A 24199-nucleotide genomic window follows, 5' to 3' on the forward strand; every position below is an offset into this window, starting at 1 on the left:
GTGAGGCAGAGGGAGAGAGGGAGGAAAATGGCAGAAAAAAGGGAGATGGTTTGCTAAAGAAGAATGGTAGAAAGTGTAAGCAGAGGGAGCTGAAGACAGGAGGAGAAATGGAAGTGAATGATATCGAAGTATCGGAGGTGGTAGGTGTGGTGAAGTGCTCGAAGCCCGAGGCTTGCACCAGGGGTCAGGATAAAGATGAGTCTATGACAGTAGGAGTGAAGTTTTTGGAAAAAGTGGACCCTTGCCTTTTGACTGACCTATTTGTGGTTTCTGGGTGGATGAAAACGGAGTTGGGTGTTGTGGAATCGGTGAGGTTAACCAGAAGTGGTCTTGTGATAATTGTTTGGATATATAAGTTAGCCCATATGAGCTTTTGTGCCGAATACATTATGTTGTGACAAGTGTCAAGTTTATGGGCATGTGGCAGTAATGTGTAGGAGGGAGGATCCTAGGTGTGGGAAGTGTGCAGAAGGGCATGAGACAAAGGAATGTGTAGCATTGGGGAAAGTAGTGGTATGTGTTAATTGTAGGGGTGCCCATGGGCGCTGGGGATCAGAAATGTCCTGTGCGAGAGAGGCAGGTTGAACTTGTCTTCAAAATTAGTTACTTCCAAACTAATATAGTTATACTCACTTTAAAGCTGAAGTTGTAGTTCTAGAGGCGGTGTAATTTTGCGAGCCTGAAAAGCCCATCAACGTCCAATGTTTGCCTGCTGCTGGCCCCTCGCTCCCCCCAGTCCCCCATCCCTCCCCCCAGTCCCCCATCCCTCCCTCTCTCGGCATCCCCATCCCCCATTCCGCGGTGTTCCCAACGCCGCTGCAAGCTCGAAATCGCTGTAGTGAGAAGCTAGAGCGCCGACACCGTTTACATTGCCAGTGCCAGCGAGTTTGAAGATACCTGAACAAAATAAGGAATTTAGAGAGCCACATTTGTCAATCAGACATTGGTAAGGATCACCCGCTAAATATTGTTGTTGTGTCATCTATACTCTTTCCCCCTTTTCCTGTCAATTGTCCGACACGGATATGGCATGGTACTCGGAAAATACAATGATGATGGAGGATAGCTAGCATTAGCGAGCTAGCTAGCCTAGTTGGTGGACAAAAATAACATTTCAGTGATGGACTTGATAGCTAGCTACTTGGTGTGACGAAATGTAATGCATTTCCTCCATCGTTTGAGATAAAATAGCTAGTCAATCTAGTTATCGATTGACAGATTGTAAGAGAAGGGACAGTGTGTGACTGATGCAACTATGTTGGTAAACGTGATGGGATACAGTATGATCGCGTTGGAATTGTCTAGTGCCTAGCTAGTTTTCAATAACTCGCTAGTCACGCATTTTTCATTCCACGCAGCGCAGTAAAGAACAGAGTGGTTTTTCAAAATGGTGTCTAAAGCTTATGTGCCCATTTTTGTCAAACCATCTCTGTTCTGTTTAATAATGTTGGAATGTAACTCGCTTAAACCATTGCCGTGGATGTGGGTTTAAACTAAATCACTTTCCCAAAGCGCTTTGTCAAAAATGAAATGTAATTTTTGTTTACCGTTCTCAAACCAGCAATAACTGAAGTGGCCATTGCGTTGTTCTCATTTAACCTGGTGTTGTTTAGATTTTACAAGGCAATCAGCAATTTCAGATGCGTGTTAAAAGAGAATCGTTAACAGCCCGAATCCTTTCTGGATTATTCTATTGATGTGAGCCTAATCTGCGAATTTCGGATTATCCGGTTTATAATAGGGATTTATCGCTGGTTTTGTGACTACTGGCTGGCGTTATAACCCGTGTGTGAATTTGTGCAATCAATCACGACAGTCATAATAATTAGGATATGTAAATGTTGTCTATATATGGTTTAATAACTATGCCGTGTTATAACAGTATTACTTAACACTGAAAATCATTCATGGCCCAAGCAGTATTGACAACACAGGCGTCTAGCTATCGCAAAGTAAGTGGGACAATTAATGTCATTGTCCCTTTTATTCATAACTGCATACCTCGACACAAAGTAAAGACCCTGTATTAACAGCCATTAAAATATGCGCTATAGAGAAAGTGGACGGCACTCAAACTACAATGATTTAACCCGATAAAGCCTGAAACCACGTGTAGGCCTACCTTTGTGTGCGTGAGTTATAAACTGTTGTGTGCTTGAATGGTAGGCAGCTCAAACAATGCAGCCATAAAACTGTCACAGGGAGGGAGAAGGATACAGGCCTACAGGACTGCAGAGGGAATAGACTGTACTGCTGTCTGATCGTTCTGCTTGTGAATAGGACCAGTGGATCAGTACAGGCCATTTACTCTCAATTCAGGAGGAATCGTCCCGTCAGAGGCAGCATCATCTCTTAGTCCTCTTTGTGTATTGAATGAATGCTCAGCTGTCAAGGACTGAAAGATGTGTATTTGAACAGCTTCCTGACTTCAGAACATTATTGTTGATGTCTTGTTTTGATCTCTAGGGTTGTGTGTTTTGATATTACAGTGGCAGGTCGATGTTGAAATAGGCTAGTTATTTTACAGAAGTGTTGAAAGAATGTTATTCCAGTTTATCTCAGTTATGTCCTTTGACTGCTTGTTAATCTTTAGGTGAGACGATGCTGTCATTGGGTGTCAGTGCCCTCAGCATCATTTGTTGTAGTGCAAGATGTGTGTGCTTCTTGACTCGTTGTTTGTGTGTGTTAAACATCTCTCCCTGTGTGTGTGTGTGTGTGTGTGTGTGTGTGTGTGTGTGTGTGTGTGTGTGTGTGTGTGTGTGTGTGTGTGTGTGTGCCAGGATCAAACAATCCTGTGTGTCTTTCTGTTCTCGTGGCGGAGATGCCAGAGTGGAAACTGGAAGCTGGGCCATGAGTGCATTTCTCTGTGGTCTCACTCTCAACAATCTGTGTGTGTGGCCCTAGTTCTGATCCAGGATCATTTGTTTCCTGTGTTATTCCTTTTACACCTGTAAATAAACCCATGGCTAGTCCCGTCAGGTGTCACAACGTGTGCTGGCCCACCTCTGTGCCTTGTTATCTCTTGCCCTACCTGACAGTGCTGCTTCTGCTTCTTCTTGGTGACAATCACTCATCGGCCTGTGTAGTGTCTGCCAAATCAGAGTTTTAATGGAAAATTCCTCTATGTCCTCTTACCTTGTGAGAGGTTAGTTCTGGCCTAGACCATATTCTCTGTGGTATCCCCAAAAGGTGAGCTTGTCCGACCAGACGGACAGAAGTGCTGAAGTCCAAGGCCAGGTTCTGTGAGTCAGTCATGCTGTCCAACCATGCTGTGACCAGTTGGCTTGTCATCTGTTTAGTCTGATCTCTGAGACACTACTACAGAGAGGTGTGTGTCTAGGGACTCCCTCTATTTTCTCTAGTAACACCAACTACATTCTGGTACATCCCTTAGGAAAATGTGGCGCTGGACAACATGACGAGAACATTTTTAATTTACCGGCCATTTGAGAAATGTACCAGACACGTATTCATCGGGTGTGTAACCCATTAGTGCATCCACCCACAGTGATCACAATGACAGAAATCACATGTAGATTATGGTAATTAATCTGAACAAAAACATGCAACTCCTGTAATGAAGCAGCCAATGAAACGTCATTTTCAAACATTTGCCAAAATGTAATTGGCAGGGAAAACCACCATTCTAAACAGCACGGTAGATGTTAGAGAAAGATGGTGGATCTAAGGATGCAACGACTAGGATGGGTTGCTCATTTGGTAGGGCTGACCCCATGTAGTTGACTGGTCGATTGGCTGTTGGTCGACCAGTCACTTTTTAGTCGAGCAGTTGCAACAACAAAAAAATTATACAAAATGTATGGCACATGTCTTGATTGACGCCTGTCTTGAGTGATGCCTGTCTCAGTGGACTAATCCATTGTGGAGACCTGTCTCAGTGGACTAATCCATTGTGGAGACCTGTCTCAGTAGACTAATCCATTGTGGAGACCTGTCTCAGTAGACTAATCCATTGTGGAGACCTGTCTCAGTGGACTAATCCATTGTGGAGACCTGTCTCAGTGGACTAATCCATTGTGGAGACCTGTCTCAGTGTACTAATCCATTGTGGAGGCCCGTCTCAGTGGACTAATCCATTGTGGAGGCCTGTCTCAGTGGACTAATCCATTGTGGAGGCCTGTCTCAGTGGACTAATCCATTGTGGAGGCCTGTCTCAGTGGACTAATCCATTGTGGAGACCCGTCTCAGTGGACTAATCCATTGTGGAGACCCGTCTGAGTGGACTAATCCATTGTGGAGACCTGTCTCAGTGGACTAATCCATTGTGGAGACCTGTCTGAGTGGACTAATCCATTGTGGAGACCTGTCTCAGTGGACTAATCCATTGTGGAGACCTGTCTCAGTGGACTAAATCATTGTGGAGACCTGTCTCAGTGGACTAATCCATTGTGGAGACCTGTCTGAGTGGACTAATCCATTGTGGAGACCTGTCTCAGTGGACTAATCCATTGTGGAGACCTGTCTGAGTGAACTAATCCATTGTGGAGACCTGTCTCAGTGGACTAATCCATTGTGGAGACCTGTCTCAGTGGACTAATCCATTGTGGAGACCTGTCTCAGTGGACTAATCCATTGTGGAGACCTGTCTCAGTGGACTAATCCATTGTGGAGACCTGTCTCAGTGGACTAATCCATTGTGGAGACCTGTCTCAGTGGACTAATCCATTGTGGAGACCTGTCTCAGTGGACTAATCCATTGTGGAGACCTGTCTCAGTGGACTAAATCATTGTGGAGACCTGTCTCAGTGGACTAATCCATTGTGGAGACCTGTCTGAGTGGACTAATCCATTGTGGAGACCTGTCTGAGTGAACTAATCCATTGTGGAGACCTGTCTCAGTGGACTAATCCATTGTGGAGACCTGTCTCAGTGGACTAATCCATTGTGGAGACCTGTCTCAGTGGACTAATCCATTGTGGAGACCTGTCTCAGTGGACTAATCCATTGTGGAGACCTGTCTCAGTGGACTAATCCATTGTGGAGACCTGTCTGAGTGGACTAATCCATTGTGGAGACCTGTCTGAGTGGACTAATCCATTGTGGAGACCTGTCTGAGTGGACTAATCCATTGTGGAGACCTGTCTGAGTGGACTAATCCATTGTGGAGACCTGTCTCAGTGGACTAATCCATTGTGGAGACCTGTCTCAGTGGACTAATCCATTGTGGAGACCTGTCTCAGTGGACTAATCCATTGTGGAGACCTGTCTGAGTGGACTAATCCATTGTGGAGACCCGTCTGAGTGGACTAATCCATTGTGGAGACCTGTCTCAGTGGACTAATCCATTGTGGAGACCCGTCTGAGTGGACTAATCCATTGTGGAGACCTGTCTCAGTGGACTAATCCATTGTGGAGACCTGTCTCAGTGGACTAATCCATTGTGGAGACCTGTCTCAGTGGACTAATCCATTGTGGAGACCCGTCTGAGTGGACTAATCCATTGTGGAGACCGCGGGATGGTTCACCAGTATCACCAGTAGTAGATGTACTGTTCATTCCCATAATTTCTCATCTACAATGTTTATTTGGTTACTGTAATTTCTGTTGAATCATTCAATATATTATTATTATTAATCTTTTACAGTTCTCATTGTCAGAGTGGATATGTTGTTTGCAGAGTGCACAATCTAGATACAATGCTATTTTATAACAAATAAATTGACAACAGACTTACAGCATGCTCATAGGGAACAAGCACAGCACTGATGGTTGGCTGAGAGAAATTGATAATACAAATATTGTGGGGGGGCTGTTAGACTTCAGTGTGGTTTTGACATTATTGATTATAGTCTGCTGCTGGAATAACTTGTGTTATGGCTTTACACCCCCTGTGATATTGTGGATAAAGAGTTACCTGTCTAACAGAACACAGAGGGGCCTTCCGAGTGGCACAGTGGTCTAAGACGTCTCTACAGATCCGGGTTTGATCCCAGGCTGTGTCGCAGCCGGCTGAGACGGGGAGACCAATGAGGCGGCGCACAATTGGCCCAGCGTCGTCCGGGTTAGGGGAGGGTTTGGGCAGCCGGGATGTCCTTGTCCCATCGCGCTCTAGCGACTCCTGTGGCAGGCCGGGCGCAATGCTGACACTGTCACCAGTTGTACGGTGTTTCCTCCGACACATTGGTGCTTCCGGGTTAAGCGGGCATTGTGTCAAGAAGCAGTGCGTTTTGTGTTTTGGAGGACGCATGGCTCTAGACCTTCGCCTCTCCCGAGTCTGTACGGGAGTTGCAGCGGTGGGACAAGACTATAACTACCAATTGGGGAGATAAAGGGGTAAAAAATAAGACAACTCAGAGGGTGTTATATATTGGAAGCCTCTCCAACATAATCCCGGTAGAATCAGGAATTCCCCAGGGTTGCTGTCTAGGCTGAGTAAAGATGGTATGTCTATGTATGCGGATGACTCAACACTATACACTATACAGCTACTACAGCAACTGAAATGACTGCAACACTTAACAAAGAGCTGCAGTTAGTTTCAGAGTGGGTGGCAAGGAATAAGTTAGTCCTAAATATTTCAAAAACTAAAAGCATTGTATTTGGGACAAATCATTCACTAAACCCTAAACCTCAACTAAATCTTGTAATAAATAATGTGGAAATTAAGCAAGTTGAGGTAACTAAACTACTTGGAGTAACCTTGGATTGTAAACTGTCATGGTTAAAACATATTGATACAACAGTAGCTAAGATGGGGAGAAGTCTGTCTGTAATAAAGCGCTGCTCTACCTTCTTAACAGCACTATCAACAAGGCAGGTCCTACAGGCCATAGTTTTGTCTTACCTGGACTACTGTTCAGGTGTGGCACCTTACAATTGGCTCAGAACAGGGCAGCACGGATGGCCCTTGGATGTACACAGAGAGCAAACAATAAGATGGATGTCAATCTCTTCTGCCTCAAAGTAGAGGAGAGATTAACTTCATCACTACTTGTATCTGTGAGAGGTATTGACATGTTGAAAGCACCGAGCTGTCTGTTTAAACGACTAGCACAAAGTTCAGACACCCATGCATACCCCACAAGACATGCCACCAGAGGTCTCTTCACAGTCCCCAATTCCAGAACAGACTATGGGAGGCGCACAGTACTACATAGAGCCATGACTACATGGAACTCTATTCCACACCAGGAAACTGATGCAAGCAGTAGAACTAGATTTAAAAAGCAGGTAAAAATACACCTTATAGAACAGCAGGGACTGTGAAGCAACACAAAAATGCACAGACACATGCATACACACACATGATAAAATACACACTATACACACACGTACACATGTATTTTGTGTTGTAGATATGTGGTAGTGGAGTATGGGCCTGAGGGCACACATTTAGTGTGCTGTGAATTCTGTAATGAATGTATTCTAATGTTTTTAAAATTGTAAAACTGCCTTCATTTAGCCAAACCCCAGGAAGAGGCAGCAGCTAATGGGGATCCATAGTAAATACATAAATTAACCTAGGCTACACTTGTGAGAAACACGTTTTGGTTATTTCATTCCATTTACAAGTGTAGGCTATTTTTAGTCGGCAATAGAAGTTACTTTTAGATTTGTATAATTCTCATTTAGATTTACATATAATTTTTAATAATCACATGACAATGATATACGAAGACTTTATTATGAAATAAATAAAAACTGTTCAACGGGAAATGTTCATATGAAAGTCATAACTGGCACGTAGATAGGTAGAAATGGTAAGATAACTTGGCAGAATCTGTGAAGGCCACCAGCAGTGGAAGGAGGAGGTTTGGGAACAGGTTATTAAAAATACAAATAAATCTGGTTAGGCTATATTAATCTCTGGCTCCCTCTTTCGTAATTTGTGTGTTTAAATTTGTCATCGCAGTGCTTAAAGCATCAGCCAATCTCAGTAGCCTACTAATTGTTGATTTTATTCAAACATATAGGGTGTCTATTTTTGGGAAAAATACACGTTTTAAAATTTCGCCCAGTTGATTGGTCGAAAACAACAGAAGACTATTGGTTGACCAATATTATAATTTTTTTGTCGGCGACAGCTCTAGCATTTGGCTTCTGGACAACGAAAGAAAGTTGGTATGAAAATAAATTAACAGGAGAGAATGGCATGTGAGGAAGTCAGAGATACAATCTTCGGCAAAATCATTTGCAAGGAGATTCCTGCAAAAATATTAATTGAAGATGACGCGTGGCAAAAGGCCTAGCTGATTATTGAGTTGCAGAGAAGATAATGTGTCTTGAGTATAATTTAAAATGTTGACCCAAGAAGAAGAGGGGTGTGTGGCGAAGATAGCCTATAGGCGGGTCTCGTTGCAGAATGCATGAGCTCAGCTCTCCAGAATCCACTCAGGTGTCTCCCGCCAATTCTTGCGCATTTGTTGTTTCATGTGAATTTTTAGCCCTTTTATTGTTTTTGATCAATTCCCCATTACATATGTCACCAGTCGTAAATGTACTGTTAATCCCTGTCATTTGGTTACATACATTTTTGTTAATTTATTTGTATTATTAATTAGGCCTACAGTCATTGTAGTGTTCTCGGAGTGGAAATGTTGTTTGCACAGTTCACAACCTGCTACACTTGTGACAACGTGAGTTTTGGTTTATTTATTCATACCATCATTTACGAGTTGTCCATTTTCTCCTTGTCTTTTGTTTGTAGAGCTCCATATGAGCATGAGTCTGGTTTCTCTGTCTGGTTAAGGATGAATAATGAGTGCACGCCCCTGAGCACGCATAGCCTACCTGGCCTACTGCTCACAAATGTAGGAAAGTGCCCATTTTGGGATGTTTGATTTCTGATTGGCTTAGTCACCACATCCACCACTAATAAGCTGAGATTCTCACTTATTATTTCTTCACCTCACAAAGTCAACGAAGTCTGTTTTTTTAACATCCATTGCGAATGACCTCCTAAAAGGTCCTCACAGTAGGCCTATTTCTGAGTACCATCTCTGAGTACCATGCGCTCATTTATGCTATTTAGCCCGCCAATGGGCGGCAGGTAGCCTAGTGGTTAGAGCGTTGGGCTTGTAACCGAAAGGTTGCAAGATCGAACCCCCGAGCTGACAAGGTAACAATCTGTCCTTCTGCCACGGAACAAGGCAGTTAACCCACTGTTCCCTAGTAGGCCGTCATTGAAAATAAGAATTTGTTCTTAACTGACTTGCCTACTAAAATAAAAAATGATTACGGCGTATCAATGTGTCCATATGGCAGAGGCTGGTGCTTTAGTTGATTGTTAGCGTTTATATTTTTATCATTTAATTAAGATTTTTAGGATTAACCACGTGACAATGATTTTGAGGATCGAAAAACTTTATTATTGAAATGAAACTGTTCCACAAAAATGCACATATGAAAATCATAACTGACACGCAGACTGGTAGAAATGGTAGGATAAGTTGTATGCTTCCCCAAACTTGAAACTCACCCGCCGCCTATGAAGTCTTTATAAAATAATTGCGTACACCTTTCTATGGTCGGATATTCAAACAATTAAGTATGTTTTCAAAATGCATACTGTCTCCAGCTCATATTGTAAAGTGTTGGGTGAAACGCTGATGGCCTATCTAATGATGTTTTTCCTCCCGGGCCGGATACAATTTATCAAATGTTCATTTAACGGCCGTCAATTACCGCCTAACGGAAACCCTGAATCAGGACACCCCATAAGCGTAAAGAATATGAATATTGATGTTAGTCTAGGCCCCTGTTTTTAAAGAACCCCAAGAGTTAATAATTGATTCACACGCTTCTGTCCGACCCTCATTCAGGTTCCCTGGTGGAGCCATGTTGGCTCCCAGTAGTTTTTTAGCAGGCCCACAGGCCCAGCCCTGGGCAGGTCTAAGTGGAAGCCATCTAGGGGCCTGTTTGATTTATAATTGATTAGTGCAGCTCCATGTCATCTTCTTTAGCTGTCCTTCCCAGAATATGACAGCTTCAGGCTCCCTGCTTTTCCAAACAGGAATAAATTAGCTCACCTCTTGAATCAAACCAAATCCAAGTTTATTGGTTGCGTACACACATTTGCAGATGTTATCACAGGTGCAGCGAAATGCTTGTTTCTAGCTGTACCCTAGCAATACATTTACATTTAAGTCATTACATTTAAGTCATTTAGCAGACGCTCTTATCCAGAGCGACTTACAAATTGGTGCATTCACCTTATGATATCCAGTGGAACAACCACTTTACAATAGTGCATCCAACTCTTTTAAGGGGGAGGGGGGGGTTAGAAAGATTACTTTATCCTATCCTAGGTATTCCTTAAAGAGGTGGGGTTTCAGGTGTCTCCGGAAGGTGGTGATTGACTCCGCTGACCTGGCGTCGTGAGGGAGTTTGTTCCACCATTGGGGTGCCAGAGCAGCGAACAGTTTTGACTGGGCTGAGCGGGAACTGTACTTCCTCAGAGGTAGGGAGGCGAGCAGGCCAGAGGTGGATGAACGCAGTGCCCTTGTTTGGGTGTAGGGCCTGATCAGAGCCTGGAGGTACGGAGGTGCCGTTCCCCTCACAGCTCCGTAGGCAAGCACCATGGTCTTGTAGCGGATGCGAGCTTCAACTGGAAGCCAGTGGAGAGAGCGGAGGAGCGGGGTGACGTGAGAGAACTTGGGAAGGTTGAACACCAGACGGGCTGCGGCGTTCTGGATGAGTTGTAGGGGTTTAATAGCACAGGCAGGGAGCCCAGCCAACAGCGAGTTGCAGTAATCCAGACGGGAGATGACAAGTGCCTGGATTAGGACCTGCGCCGCTTCCTGTGTGAGGCAGGGTCGTACTCTGCGAATGTTGTAGAGCATGAACCTACAGGAACGGGTCACCGCCTTGATGTGAGTTGAGAACGACAAGGTGTTGTCCAGGATCACGCCAAGGTTCTTAGCACTCTGGGAGGAGGACACAATGGAGTTGTCAACCGTGATGGCGAGATCATGGAACGGGCAGTCCTTCCCCGGGAGGAAGAGCAGCTCCGTCTTGCCGAGGTTCAGCTTGAGGTGGTGATCCGTCATCCACACTGATATGTCTGCCAGACATGCAGAGATGCGATTCGCCACCTGGTTATCAGAGGGGGGAAAGGAGAAGATTAATTGTGTGTCGTCTGCATAGCAATGATAGGAGAGACCATGTGAGGATATGACAGAGCCAAGTGACTTGGTGTATAGCGAGAATAGGAGAGGGCCTAGAACAGAGCCCTGGGGGACACCAGTGGTGAGAGCACGTGGTGCGGAGACAGATTCTCGCCACGCCACCTGGTAGGAGCGACCTGTCAGGTAGGACGCAATCCAAGCGTGGGCCGCGCCGGAGATGCCCAGCTCGGAGAGGATGGAGAGGAGGATCTGATGGTTCACAGTATCAAAGGCAGCCGATAGGTCTAGAAGGATGAGAGCAGAGGAGAGAGAGTTAGCTTTAGCAGTGCGGAGCGCCTCCGTGACACAGAGAAGAGCAGTCTCAGTTGAATGACTAGTCTTGAAACCTGACTGATTTGGATCAAGAAGGTCATTCTGAGAGAGATAGCAGGAGAGCTGGCCAAGGACGGCACGTTCAAGAGTTTTGGAGAGAAAAGAAAGAAGGGATACTGGTCTGTAGTTGTTGACATCGGAGGGATCGAGTGTAGGTTTTTTCAGAAGGGGTGCAACTCTCGCTCTCTTGAAGACGGAAGGGACGTAGCCAGCGGTCAAGGATGAGTTGATGAGCGAGGTGAGGTGAGGGAGAAGGTCTCCGGAAATGGTCTGGAGAAGAGAGGAGGGGATAGGGTCAAGCGGGCAGGTTGTTGGGCGGCCGGCCGTCACAAGACGCGAGATTTCATCTGGAGAGAGAGGGGAGAAAGAGGTCAAAGCACAGGGTAGGGCAGTGTGAGCAGAACCAGCGGTGTCGTTTGACTTAGCAAACGAGGATCGGATGTCGTCGACCTTCTTTTCAAAATGGTTGACGAAGTCATCTGCAGAGAGGGAGGAGGGGGGAGGAGGGGGAGGAGGATTCAGGAGGGAGGAGAAGGTGGCAAAGAGCTTCCTAGGGTTAGAGGCAGATGCTTGGAATTTAGAGTGGTAGAAAGTGGCTTTAGCAGCAGAGACAGAAGAGGAGAATGTAGAGAGGAGGGAGTGAAAGGATGCCAGGTCCGCAGGGAGGCGAGTTTTCCTCCATTTCCGCTCGGCTGCCCGGAGCCCTGTTCTGTGAGCTCGCAGTGAGTCGTCGAGCCACGGAGCAGGAGGGGAGGACCGAGCCGGCCTGGAGGATAGGGGACATAGAGAGTCAAAGGATGCAGAAAGGGAGGAGAGGAGGGTTGAGGAGGCAGAATCAGGAGATAGGTTGGAGAAGGTTTGAGCAGAGGGAAGAGATGATAGGATGGAAGAGGAGAGAGTAGCGGGGGAGAGAGAGCGAAGGTTGGGACGGCGCGATACCATCCGAGTAGGGGCAGTGTGGGAAGTGTTGGATGAGAGCGAGAGGGAAAAGGATACAAGGTAGTGGTCGGAGACTTGGAGGGGAGTTGCAGTGAGATTAGTGGAAGAACAGCATCTAGTAAAGATGAGGTCAAGCGTATTGCCTGCCTTGTGAGTAGGGGGGGAAGGTGAGAGGGTGAGGTCAAAAGAGGAGAGGAGTGGAAAGAAGGAGGCAGAGAGGAATGAGTCAAAGGTAGACGTGGGGAGGTTAAAGTCACCCAGAACTGTGAGAGGTGAGCCATCCTCAGGAAAGGAACTTATCAGGGCGTCAAGCTCATCGATGAACTCTCCAAGGGAACCTGGAGGGCGATAAATGATAAGGATGTTAAGCTTGAAAGGGCTGGTAACTGTGACAGCATGGAATTAAAAGGAGGCGATAGACAGATGGGTCAGGGGAGAAAGAGAGAATGTCCACTTGGGAGAGATGAGGATCCCAGTGCCACCACCCCGCTGACCAGAAGCTCTCGGGGTGTGCGAGAACACGTGGGCAGACGAGGAGAGAGCAGTAGGAGTAGCAGTGTTATCAGTGGTAATCCATGTTTCCGTCAGTGCCAAGAAGTCGAGGGACTGGAGGGACGCATAGGCTGAGATGAACTCTGCCTTGTTGGCCGCAGATCGGCAGTTCCAGAGGCTGCCGGAGACCTGGAACTCCACGTGGGTCGTGCGCGCTGGGACCACCAGGTTAGAGTAGCGGCGGCCACGCGGTGTGAAGCGTTTGTATGGTCTGTGCAGAGAGGAGAGAAGAGGGATAGACAGACACATAGTTGACAGGCTACAGAAGAGGCTACGCTAATGCAAAGGAGATTAGAATGACAAGTGGACTACACGTCTCGAATGTTCAGAAAGTTAAGCTTACGTTGCAAAAAAAGATAAAATCTTATTGACTAAAATGATATAGTACTGCTGGCTGGTGAAGTAGGCTGGCTAGCAGTGGCTGCGTTGTTGACTTTGTTTGAAAGTGTAGCTGGCTAGGTAACCTCGACAATTTCTCTAAATTTCTCTAAACTACACAATTATCTTGGATACAAGGACAGCAAAGACAACTATGTAGCTAGCTAACACTACGCAATCAAGTCGTTCCGTTGTAACGTAATCGTTTCTACAGTGCTGCTATTCGGTGGCTAGCTGGCTAGCTAGCAGTGTTGACTACGTTACGTTACGTTAGGACGAAAATAGCTGGCTAGCAAACCTCAATAACTACACAATTATCTTTGATACAAAGACGGCTATGTAGAGATCAAACAAATCAAAGATAGCAAAGACAACTGTGTAGCTAGCTAACACTACACTAATCAAGTCGTTCCGTTGTAATGTAATCGTTTCTACAGTGCTGCTATTCGGTGGCTAGCTGGCTAGCTAGCAGTGTTGACTACGTTACGTTACGTTAGGACGAAAATAGCTGGCTAGCGAACCTCAATAACTACACAATTATCTTTGATACAAAGACGGCTATGTAGCCAGCTAAGATCAAACAAATCAAACCGTTGTACTGTAATGAAAATGAAAATGAAATGGTAATACTACCTGTGGAGCGAAGCGGAATGCGGAATGCGACTACTCGCTCCAACCCGGAAGTGAAGACCAATACAAAACAATATGCACATCATCCAAGAAGGAAGTAAAAAGAAGGAAATTAAGAAATATCAGAGTGAGCACCGGAATATATATACAGCTCTAGAAAAAATTAAGAGACCACTGCAAAATTATCAGTTTCTCTGGTTTTACTATTTATAGGTCTGTGTTTGGGTAAAATTAAGATTTTTGTTTTGTTCTATAAACTACTGACAACATTTCTCCCAAATTCCAAATAAAAATATTGTAATTTAGAGCATTTATTTGCAGAAAATGAGAACTGGTCAGAATAACAAAAAATATGCAGTGTTGTCAGACCTCGAATAATGCAAAGAAAATAAGTTCATATTCATTTTTAAACAACACAATACTATTTTTTTAACTGAGGAAGAGTTCAGAAATAAATATTTGGTGGAATAACCCTGATTTTCAATCACAGCTTTTACCAGTCTTTCACATTGACGTTGGGTGACTTTATGCCACTCCTGGCAAAAAAATTCAAGCAGCTCGGCTTTGTTTGATGGCTTGTGACCATCCGTCTTCCTCTTGATCACATTCCAGAGGTTTTCAATGGGGTTCAGGTCTGGAGATTGGGCTGGTCATGACAGGGTCTTGATCTGGTGGTCCTCCATCCCCACCTTGATTGACCTGGCTGTGTGGCATGGAGCATTGTCCTGCTGGAAAAACCAACCCTCAGAGTTGGGGAACATTGTCAGAGCAGAAGGAAGCAGGTTTTCTTCCAGGACAACCTTGTACGTGGCTTGATTCATGTGTCCTTCACAAAGACAAATCTGCCCGATTCCAGCCTTGCTGAAGCACCCCCAGATCATCACCGATCCTCCACCAACTTTCACAGTGGGTGTGAGACCTGGAGAGGCCTACAAGCCACAGTGTCTCGCACCCACTGTGAAAATTGGTGGAGGATGAACAAAAATTTTCATTTTACCCAAATAGTAATTTTGCAGTGGTCTCTTAATTTTTTACAGAGCTGTATACATACAAACTTTTAACAAGACACACCCTGTTAAATGAAATGCATTCTAGGTGACTACCTCATGAAGCTGGTTGGGAGAATGCCAAGAGTGTGCAAAGCTGCCATCAAGGCAAATATATTTTGAATTGGTTACTACATGATTCCATATGTGTTATTTTATAGTTTTGATGTCTTCACTATTATTCTCCAATGTAGAAAATATAAAAAATTAAAATAAACCCTTGAATGAGTAGGTGTGTCAACTTTTGACAGGTACCCTATATATATATATATCTATATATATATATATGCGCATACAGTTTAAGTCGGAAGTTTACATACACTTAGGTTGGAGTCATTAAAACTCCTTTTTCAACCACTCCACAAATTTCTTGTTAACAAACTATAGTTTTGGCAAGTCGGTTAGGACATCTATTTTGTGCATGACACAAGTCATTTTTCCAACAATTGTTTACAGACAGATTATTTCACTTATAATTCACTGTATCACAATTCCAGTGGGTCAGAAGTTTACATACACTAAGTTGACTGTGCCTTTAAACAGCTTGGAAAATTCCAGAAGATTATGCCATAACTTTAGAAGCTTCTGATAGGCTAACTGACATCATTTGAGTTAATTGGAGGTGTACCTGTGGATGTATTTCAAGGCCTACCTTCAAACTCAGTGCCTCTGCTTGACATTATGGAAAATCAAAAGAAATCAGCCAAGACCTCAGAAAAAAAATTGTAGACCTCTACAAGTCTGGTTCATCCTTGGGAGCAATTTCCAAATGCCTGAAGGTACCACGTTTATCTGTACAAACAATAGTACGCAAGTATCAACACCATGGGACTACACAGCCGTCATACCGCTCAGGAAGGAGACGCATTCTGTCTCCCAGAGATGAACATACTTTGGTGCGAAAAGTGTAAATCAATCCTAGAACAACAGCAAAAGACCTTGTGAAGATGCTGGAGGAAACGGGTACAAAAGTATCTATATCCACAGTTAAACGAGTCCTATATCGACATAACCTGAAAGGCCACTCAGCAAGGAGGAAGCCACTGCTTCAAAACCGCCATAAAAAAGCAAGACTACGGTTTGCAACCGCACATGGGAACAAAGATTGTACTTTTTGGAGAAATGTCCTCTGGTCTGATGGAACAAAAATAGAACTGTTTGGCCATAATGGCCATCGTTCTGTTTGGAGGAAAAAGTGGGAGGCTTGCAAGCCGAAGAACACCATCCCAACCGTGAAGCACGGGGGTGGCAGCATCATGTTGTGGGGGTGCTTTGCTGCAGGAGGGACTGGTGCACATCACAAAGTAGATGGTATCATGAGGGAGGGAAATTATGTGGATATATTGAAGCAACATCTCAAGACATCAGTCAAGAAGTGAAAGCTTGGTCGCAAATGGGTGTTCCAAATGGACAATGACCCCAAGCATACTTCCAAAGTTGTGGCAAATGGCTTAAGGACAACAAAGTCAAGGTATTGGAGTGGCCATCACAAAGCCCTGACCTCAATCCTACAGAACATTTGTGGGCAGAACTGTAAAAGCGTGTGCGAGCAAAGAGGCCCACAAACCTGACTCAGTTACACCAGCTCTGTCAGGAGGAATGGGCCAAAATTCACCCAACTTATTGTGGGAATCTTGTGGAAGGCTACCCAAAACGTTTCGTCCAAGTTAAACAATTTAAAGGCAATGCTACCAAATACTAATTGAGTGTATGTAACTTCTGACCCACTGGGAATGTAATGAAAGAAAGAAATAAATCTCTACTATTATTCTGCCATTTTACATTATTAAAATGAAGTGGTGATCCTAACTGACCTAAGACAGGGGATTTTTACGAGGATTAAATGTCTGGAATTGTGAAAAACTGAGTTTAAATGTATATGGCTAAGGTGTATGTAAACTTCCGACTTCAACTCTACATACATGCATACAAACAGTGCATTTGGAAAGTATTCAGACCCCTTCTCTTTTCCCACATGTTGTTACATTACAGCCTTATTGTAAAATGGATTCCATTTTTTCCCCTCATCAATCTACAGACAATACCCCATAATAACGAAAACCAAGCCATGATGTCGAAGGATTTTTTATTTGAATTGTCCTTAGAGTTGCGCCGCCGTCTCCACTGTGTGTGAAGTGACCATTTTAGGTCATCAGTTATGTGCATGCCAAGAAATTTGAATCCTTTGACCCTCTCCCCTCCAGCCCCGTGGATGGGGGCGTGCTCTCTCTGCAGTCTCCTGCAGTCCACGATCTCCCACATACGTCCCGTGTCTGAGCCCTTGAATTGCGACTCCACTTCCCTGTACTGCTGTTTTGCCTCTGCTATTTGGAGGACATAGCTGGTCTGTTGTGCACGTCCATGTTTCCAGTCACCTTACCATGGTTAAAAGCTGTGGTTCGCGCTTTGTTTGGCATGAATGCTGCAATCTATCCATTATTTTTGGGTTTGGGTAAGTTTTAAACCTCAGTGGGAACAACATAGTCTATGCACTTCCTGATGAACCGGGTCAGTGTATACATCGATACTATTCTGAGGCGACCAGGAACATCGCTTCAATCACAGACTGGGAAATCTACAACGTAGTGGCAATGACCTAAGAACATTTTCTAGTGAGGTAATGTGGTCAGCATTTGATGGTGAGGTATTCTGCGCAATGGACAGAGAACCCGGCTATCTGAATGGACAGGGACGAAATATCCTGAGAGAACCATGATTCCGTAAACAGAGTATGTTACAGTCTCTGATGTCTCTCTGGAAGTAGATCCTCGCCCTGAGCTTGTGTACTTTATTGTCCAGGGACTGAACTTTAGCGAGTAATATGCGGTGGATGGTTTGCAAATCGCCTGAGTCTGACTAGGGCCCCACTTCTTCCTCTTCTCCGGTGTCAGCGTTTTGGTACAGCCCCCGGGATGAATAGAGCTGGCTTGGGTAGTTCAAACAGGATCCAGGTCAGGGAAGTTGAATTTCTGCTTGAATTACTGGTGAGTGACCGCCAATCTAATGTCCAAAAGTTGTTTTCATCTGTAGGTAATAATACAAGAAATGTTCTTAGCAAATAATATAAGAAATAACAAAACCCCAAAAATACTGTCGGCACCTTATTGTAATTTGGACATATTGTTGAACATGGCACTTGGAACAGAATGTAAGCAGCTAGACTATAAAGTTAATATCTATCTCTGGATCAGAAACGTAATCACGTTTGTAATAATCATCTCTCTTAATCCACTTGATGGATGAACAAGAAAGTGTGTCTGTAACATAACTGTAGTACAGTGCTACTGACGCTCTCGGGTTATTTCTGAGAGGGAGGAGTGGATGTGAATAGTAGTACGTCATTGTGCCCAGATAGGTGAGGAGGAGGGGGGAGAATTGTACGTGATAGGTTTATATCCTTTCACCATAATCACCCCTTCCAACTACCCTCTTCACCCTCCCCTTCCATAGCTACCAACTAGGTCCACTAGAGAACCGTAGGCCAGTTTAAACAAAAAAAACATCTGCTCCTGCGCACACACACACACACACACACACACACACACATAAACCCAACACACACAAACCTTAACCTCTAAGTGTTTTTTCTTCCAGTGGTAGCTGTTAGCATGTAGCTATGCACATCACCAGGCTAGGAACAGCTGCTCTCTCTGTTATTGTTGTTCCCCGAGGGCCACCGCACTGCTGAGTCTGGGATCAGGTGTGTTACACTTAATCGTGACCCCCTCATATGTCCAATCGTGTGGTTCTGTGACATTGTAGTTGTGTGAATTAGAGCTCTGACACAAAGAAAGGTGTCGATCACTCATGATGCCTGTAGGAATTTAAAGATCTCCATCTGTTTTTGCTGTGTTGGTTCAGTGTGATTGTCCTGTGAAGAATAGTCTTTACAAATGGAGGTAGTGGTCTGCTGAATGGAGGGCTTAGGGGAAGAATGGGCTTTTCACAACCAAGGGACCAAAAACACTCAACATCAACCATTTTAAAACTAAGGGCTGTTCGATGAAGACACTCCCATTTCCCTTGCCCCAGACACACACACACTCATAGTCATACTCTGACACACACACACACACACACACACACTCTCACAGTAATACTCTGGCACACACACAGTCATACTCTGACACACACACACAGTCATACTCTGACACACACACACACACACTCATAGTCATACTCTGACACACACACTTCACCCGTCTTTGGGGGTGACAGCTGGGAGGTACCATGGGGGCCTAGGATGGGACCCCCAGAGCTAGTTTAGCCACCTGTCCTGTCCACTGGTGGGTGGGTGGGTGTGTGTGTGTGTGTGTGTGAAGGGATGATTATTGTGTGTTCTGTTCATGTGTACTAAATGAGTGAAAGGAAAGGTGGAGGTAGGTTTCTGTGGAGAAGTGAGAGGTGGAGGTAGGTTTCTGTGGAGAAGTGAGAGGTGGAGGTAGGTTTCTGTGGAGAAGTGAGAGGTGGAGGTAGGTTTCTGTGGAGAAGTGAGAGGTGGAGGTAGGTTTCTGTGGAGAAGTGAGAGGTGGAGGTAGGTTTCTGTGGAGAAGTGAGAGGTGGAGGTAGGTTTCTGTGGAGAAGTGAGAGGTGGAGGTAGGTTTCTGTGGAGAAGTGAGAGGTGGAGGTAGGTTTCTGTGGAGAAGTGAGAGGAGAGGTGGAGGTAGGTTTCTGTGGAGAAGTGAGAGGAGAGGTGGAGGGAGGTTTCTGTGGAGAAGTGAGAGGAGAGGTGGAGGTAGGTTTCTGTGGAGAAGTGAGAGGAGAGGTGGAGGGAGGTTTCTGTGGAGAAGTGAGAGGTGGAGAAGTGAGAGGAGAGGTGGAGGTAGGTTTCTGTGGAGAAGTGAGAGGAGAGGTGGAGGTAGGTTTCTGTGGAGAAGTGAGAGGAGAGGTGGAGGGAGGTTTCTGTGGAGAAGTGAGAGGAGAGGTGGAGGTAGGTTTCTGTGGAGAAGTGAGAGGAGAGGTGGAGGGAGGTTTCTGTGGAGAAGTGAGAGGTGGAGAAGTGAGAGGAGAGGTGGAGGTAGGTTTCTGTGGAGAAGTGAAAGGAGGTGATGGAGGGAGGGAGGGAGAGGATGACTAAGTAAGAGGATGGTAGACAGAAAGAGGGGAGGAGAAAGGAGGTGGTGTTGATAAGGAGGAGGTGATGGTAGAAGGATGGGTAGACGTTTCACTCCATTTTACAAGAGGTTTTCCCCTGTTTCCTGACTACTGAATCTCTGGCCAATTAATGAACAATAAACTATCAATTAGTCTAACTACCAGAGAGAAAAGAAAAAACACTATTTAATGTTGGATTGGAGTGGCAACAGTAATGGTAGCAGACTATCTGTGTGTATGTGTGTGGAGGTATATTAGTGGTAACACAGTGGTTGGTTCCCACTGTGTTATTGAATTAGAAACACTGCAATTAGATTGTACTGACGACCTCCTTTATCAAGTGTGAGCCAGCCGTCACCATGGATACGGGGGGGGGGGGGGGGGCAAACGGGAAGGAGAGAAACCGAGAGAGAGAGAGAGAGAGAGTATGGACGGGGTAAACAGAGGGCGGAATATCTCTGATTGATTGAGGTTGAGTGGGTTCCAATCAGTGACTCAGCTCTGCCATCTCTCTTCTTCCACTCTCACTCCTTCAATTCCAATCAATGACACTTAGCGTGGAACCTGGGTTCTAGAGAACCAGACGGTGTGCAGGTTCAAGCCCATCATTAAAATACACGAGTCAACTAATTGTGTGTGTGTGTCAGCGGCTGCGTCTGAACCTGTCCTTTGGCCAGCGGTAGCTAGTTAACCAGCGGGACTGCACAGTGGAACACACAGGGTTCCCACCGAGTGACACACAGACTCTTCTGGCCTGCTATGCTGCTACAGTGTTCCTCTCAGCAGTCAGCAGATGAATAATTTATACCTGGCCTTATTCATTCTCTCTCCCTCTCTCAATTTAAGGGGCTTTATTGGCATTGGAAACAAATGTTTACATTAAATAGATAATAAACAAAAGTGAAATAAACAATACAAATTTAACCGCAAACATTTTTTAATAAAAATGTGATAATTTATAATGACCTGGCCTGTGTCTCATAATGTGCCTGCATTCCGTACAGAACCAGGCTAGTAATGTCTAGCCATCTCTTAAATTACCATGCCCTTGTGTTCTTACATTGATTTGGATAGATTTACTGTAATCGCAAAGAAAATGTTTATTTTATTTTATTGCAGATTTCAAAGTGCCATGTGTTATTTTCTGAGAAATCCTCTAGAGAGCACAATTGAAAAAAAACGTAACTTAAAAAAATAAATAAAAAAAACGTTTATTTAACCAGGTAGGCTAGTTGAGAACAAGTTCTCATTTACAACTGCCACTTGGCCAAGATAAAGCAAAGCAGTTCGACACAAACAACAACAGAGTTACACATGGAGTAAACAAACATGCAGTCAATAATACAGTAGGAAAGGTCTATATACAGTGTGTGCAAATGAGGTAGGATAAGGGAGGTAAGGCAATAAATAGGCCATAGTGTTGAAATAATTACAAATATAGCAATTGAACACTGGAGTGATAGATGTGCAGAAGATGAGTGTGCAAGTAGAGATACTGGGGTGCAAAGGAGCAAAATACATAACAGTATGGATATGAGGTAGTTGGATGGGCTATTTACAGATGAGCTATGTACAGGTGCAGTGATCTGTGAGCTGCTCTGACAGCTGGTGCTTAAAGCTAGTGAGGGAGATATGAGTCTCCAGCTTCAGTGATTTTTGCAATTCGTTCCAGTCATTGTCAGCAGAGAACTGGAAGGAAAGGCGGCCGAAGGAGGAATTGGCTTTGGGGGTGACCAGTGAAATATACCTGCTGGAGCACATGCTATGGGTGGGTGCTGCTATGGTGACCAGTGAGCTGAGATAAGGTGGGGCTTTACCTAGCAAAGACTTGTTGATGACCTGGAGCCAGTGGGTTTGGCGATGAATATGAAGCGAGGGCCAGCCAACGAGAGCATACAGGTCGCAGTGGTGGGTAGTATATGGGGCTTTGGTGACAAAATGGATGGCACTGTGATAGACTGCATCCAATTTGCTGAGTAGATTGTTGGAGGCTATTTTGTAAATGACATCGCTGAAGTCAAGGATCGGTAGGATGGTCAGTTTTACGAGGGTATGTTTGGCAGCATGAGTGAAGGATGCTTTGTTACGAAATAGGAAGCCGATTCTAGATTTCATTTTGGATTGGAGATGCTTAATGTGAGTCTGGAAGGAGAGTTTACAGTCTAACCAGACACCTAGGTATTTGTAGTTGTCCAGATATTCTAAGTCAGAACCGTCCAGAGTCGTGATGCTGGACGGGCGGGCAGGTGTGGGCAGCAATCAGTTGAAGAGCATGCATTTAGTTTTACTTGCATTTAAGAGCAGTTGGAGGCCATGGAAGGAGAGTTGTATGGCATTGAAGCTCGTCTGGAGGTTAGTTAACACAGTGTCCAAAGAAGGGCCAGAAGTATGCAGAATGGTGTCGTCTGTGTAGAGGTGGATCAGAGAATCACCAGCAGCAAGAGCGACATTGATGTATACAGAGAAAAGAGTCGGCCCAAAAATTGAACCCTGTGGCACCCCCATAGACTGCCAGAGGTCCGAACAACAGGCCCTCCTATTTGACACACTGAACTCTGTCTGAGAAGTAGTTGGTGAACCAGGCGAGGCAGTCATTTGAGAAACCAAGGCTGTTGAGGCTGCCGATAAGAATGTGGTGATTGACAGAGTCGAAAGCCTTGGCCAGGTCGATGAATACAGCTGCACAGTATTGTCTCTTATCGATGGCGGTTATGATTTTGTTTAGGACCTTGAGCGTGGCTGAGGTGCACCCATGACCAGCTCGGAAACCAGATTGCATAGCAGAGAAGGTACGGTGGGATTCGAAATGATCAGTGATCTGTTTGTTAACTTGGCTTTCTAAGACCTAAGAACGGCAGGGTAGGATAGATATAGGTCTGTAGCAGTTTGGGTCTAGAGTGTCTCCCCCTTTGAAGAGGGGGATGACCGCGGCAGCTTTCCAATCTTTGGGGATCTCAGACGATACGAAAGAGAGGTTGAACAGGCTAGTAATAGGGGTTTAGAGGTCGACCGATTAATCGGAATGGCCGATTAACTAGGGCCGATTTCAAGTTTTCATAACAATCGATAGTCGGTAATTTGGACACCGATTTACCGATTTTAAAACAAATATATATATATATATATAATAATTTTTACACCTTTATTTAACTAGGCAAGTCAGTTAAAAACACATTCTTATTTTCAATGACGGCCTAGGAATGGTGGGTTAACTGCCTTGTTCAGGGGCAGAACGACAGATTTTTTACCTTGTCAGCTCGGGGATTCGTTTTTGCAACCTTCCGGTTACTAGTCCAACGCTCTAACCACCTGCCTTACATTGCACTCCACGAGGAGCCTGCGTGGCAGGCTGACTACCTGTTACGCGAGGGCAGCAAGAAGCCAAGGTAAGTTGCTAGCTAGCATTAAACTTATCTTATAAAAAACAATCAATCTTAACATAATCACGAGTTAACTACACATGGTTGATGATATTACTAGTTTATCTAGCGTGTCCTGCATTGCATATAATCAATGCGGTGCCTGTTAATTTATCATCGAATCATCACAGCCTACTTCGACAAACAGGTGGTGATTTAACAAACGCATTCACGAATAGAAGCACTGTCGTTGCACCAATGTACCTAACCATAAACATCAATGCCTTTCTTAAAATCAATACACAAGTATATATTTTTAAACCTGCATATTTAGTTAATATTGCCTGCTAACATGAATTTCTTATAACTAGGGAAATTGTGTCACTTCTCTTGCATTCCGTGCAAGCAGTCAGGCTATATGCAGCAGGTTGGGCCGCCTGGCTCATTGCGAACTGTGTGAAGTCCATTTATTCCTAACAAAGGCCGTAATTAATTTGCCAGAATTGTACATAATTATGACATAACATTGAAAGTTGTGCAATGTAACAGCAATATTTAGAGTTAGGGATGCCATCCGTTAGATAAAATACGGAACGGTTCCGTATTTCACTGAAAGAATAAACGTTTAGTTTTCGAAATGATAGTTTCCGGATTCGACCATATTAATGACCAAAGGCTCATATTTCTGTGTGTTTATTATGTTATAATTCAGTCTATGACTTGATATTTGATAGAGCAGTCT

The 24199-nt window shown here is 44.6% G+C and overlaps 1 protein-coding gene across 2 annotated transcripts in view; it reads left to right on the forward strand.

Moving 5' to 3' along the window:
• Positions 1-813: 813 nt before the first annotated feature.
• Positions 814-24199, forward strand: part of LOC120036073 (myelin-associated neurite-outgrowth inhibitor-like) — an 85811-nt gene continuing 62425 nt past the window's right edge. For both annotated transcript variants that reach the window (XM_038982529.1, XM_038982530.1), the window contains exon 1: positions 814-946. The gene's annotated coding sequence lies outside the window, so the exon portion shown is untranslated. The remainder of the gene's footprint in view (positions 947-24199) is intronic.

This window comes from Salvelinus namaycush, unplaced genomic scaffold, assembly GCF_016432855.1.
Source record: "Salvelinus namaycush isolate Seneca unplaced genomic scaffold, SaNama_1.0 Scaffold12, whole genome shotgun sequence".
Classification (NCBI taxonomy): Eukaryota; Metazoa; Chordata; class Actinopteri; order Salmoniformes; family Salmonidae; genus Salvelinus; species Salvelinus namaycush.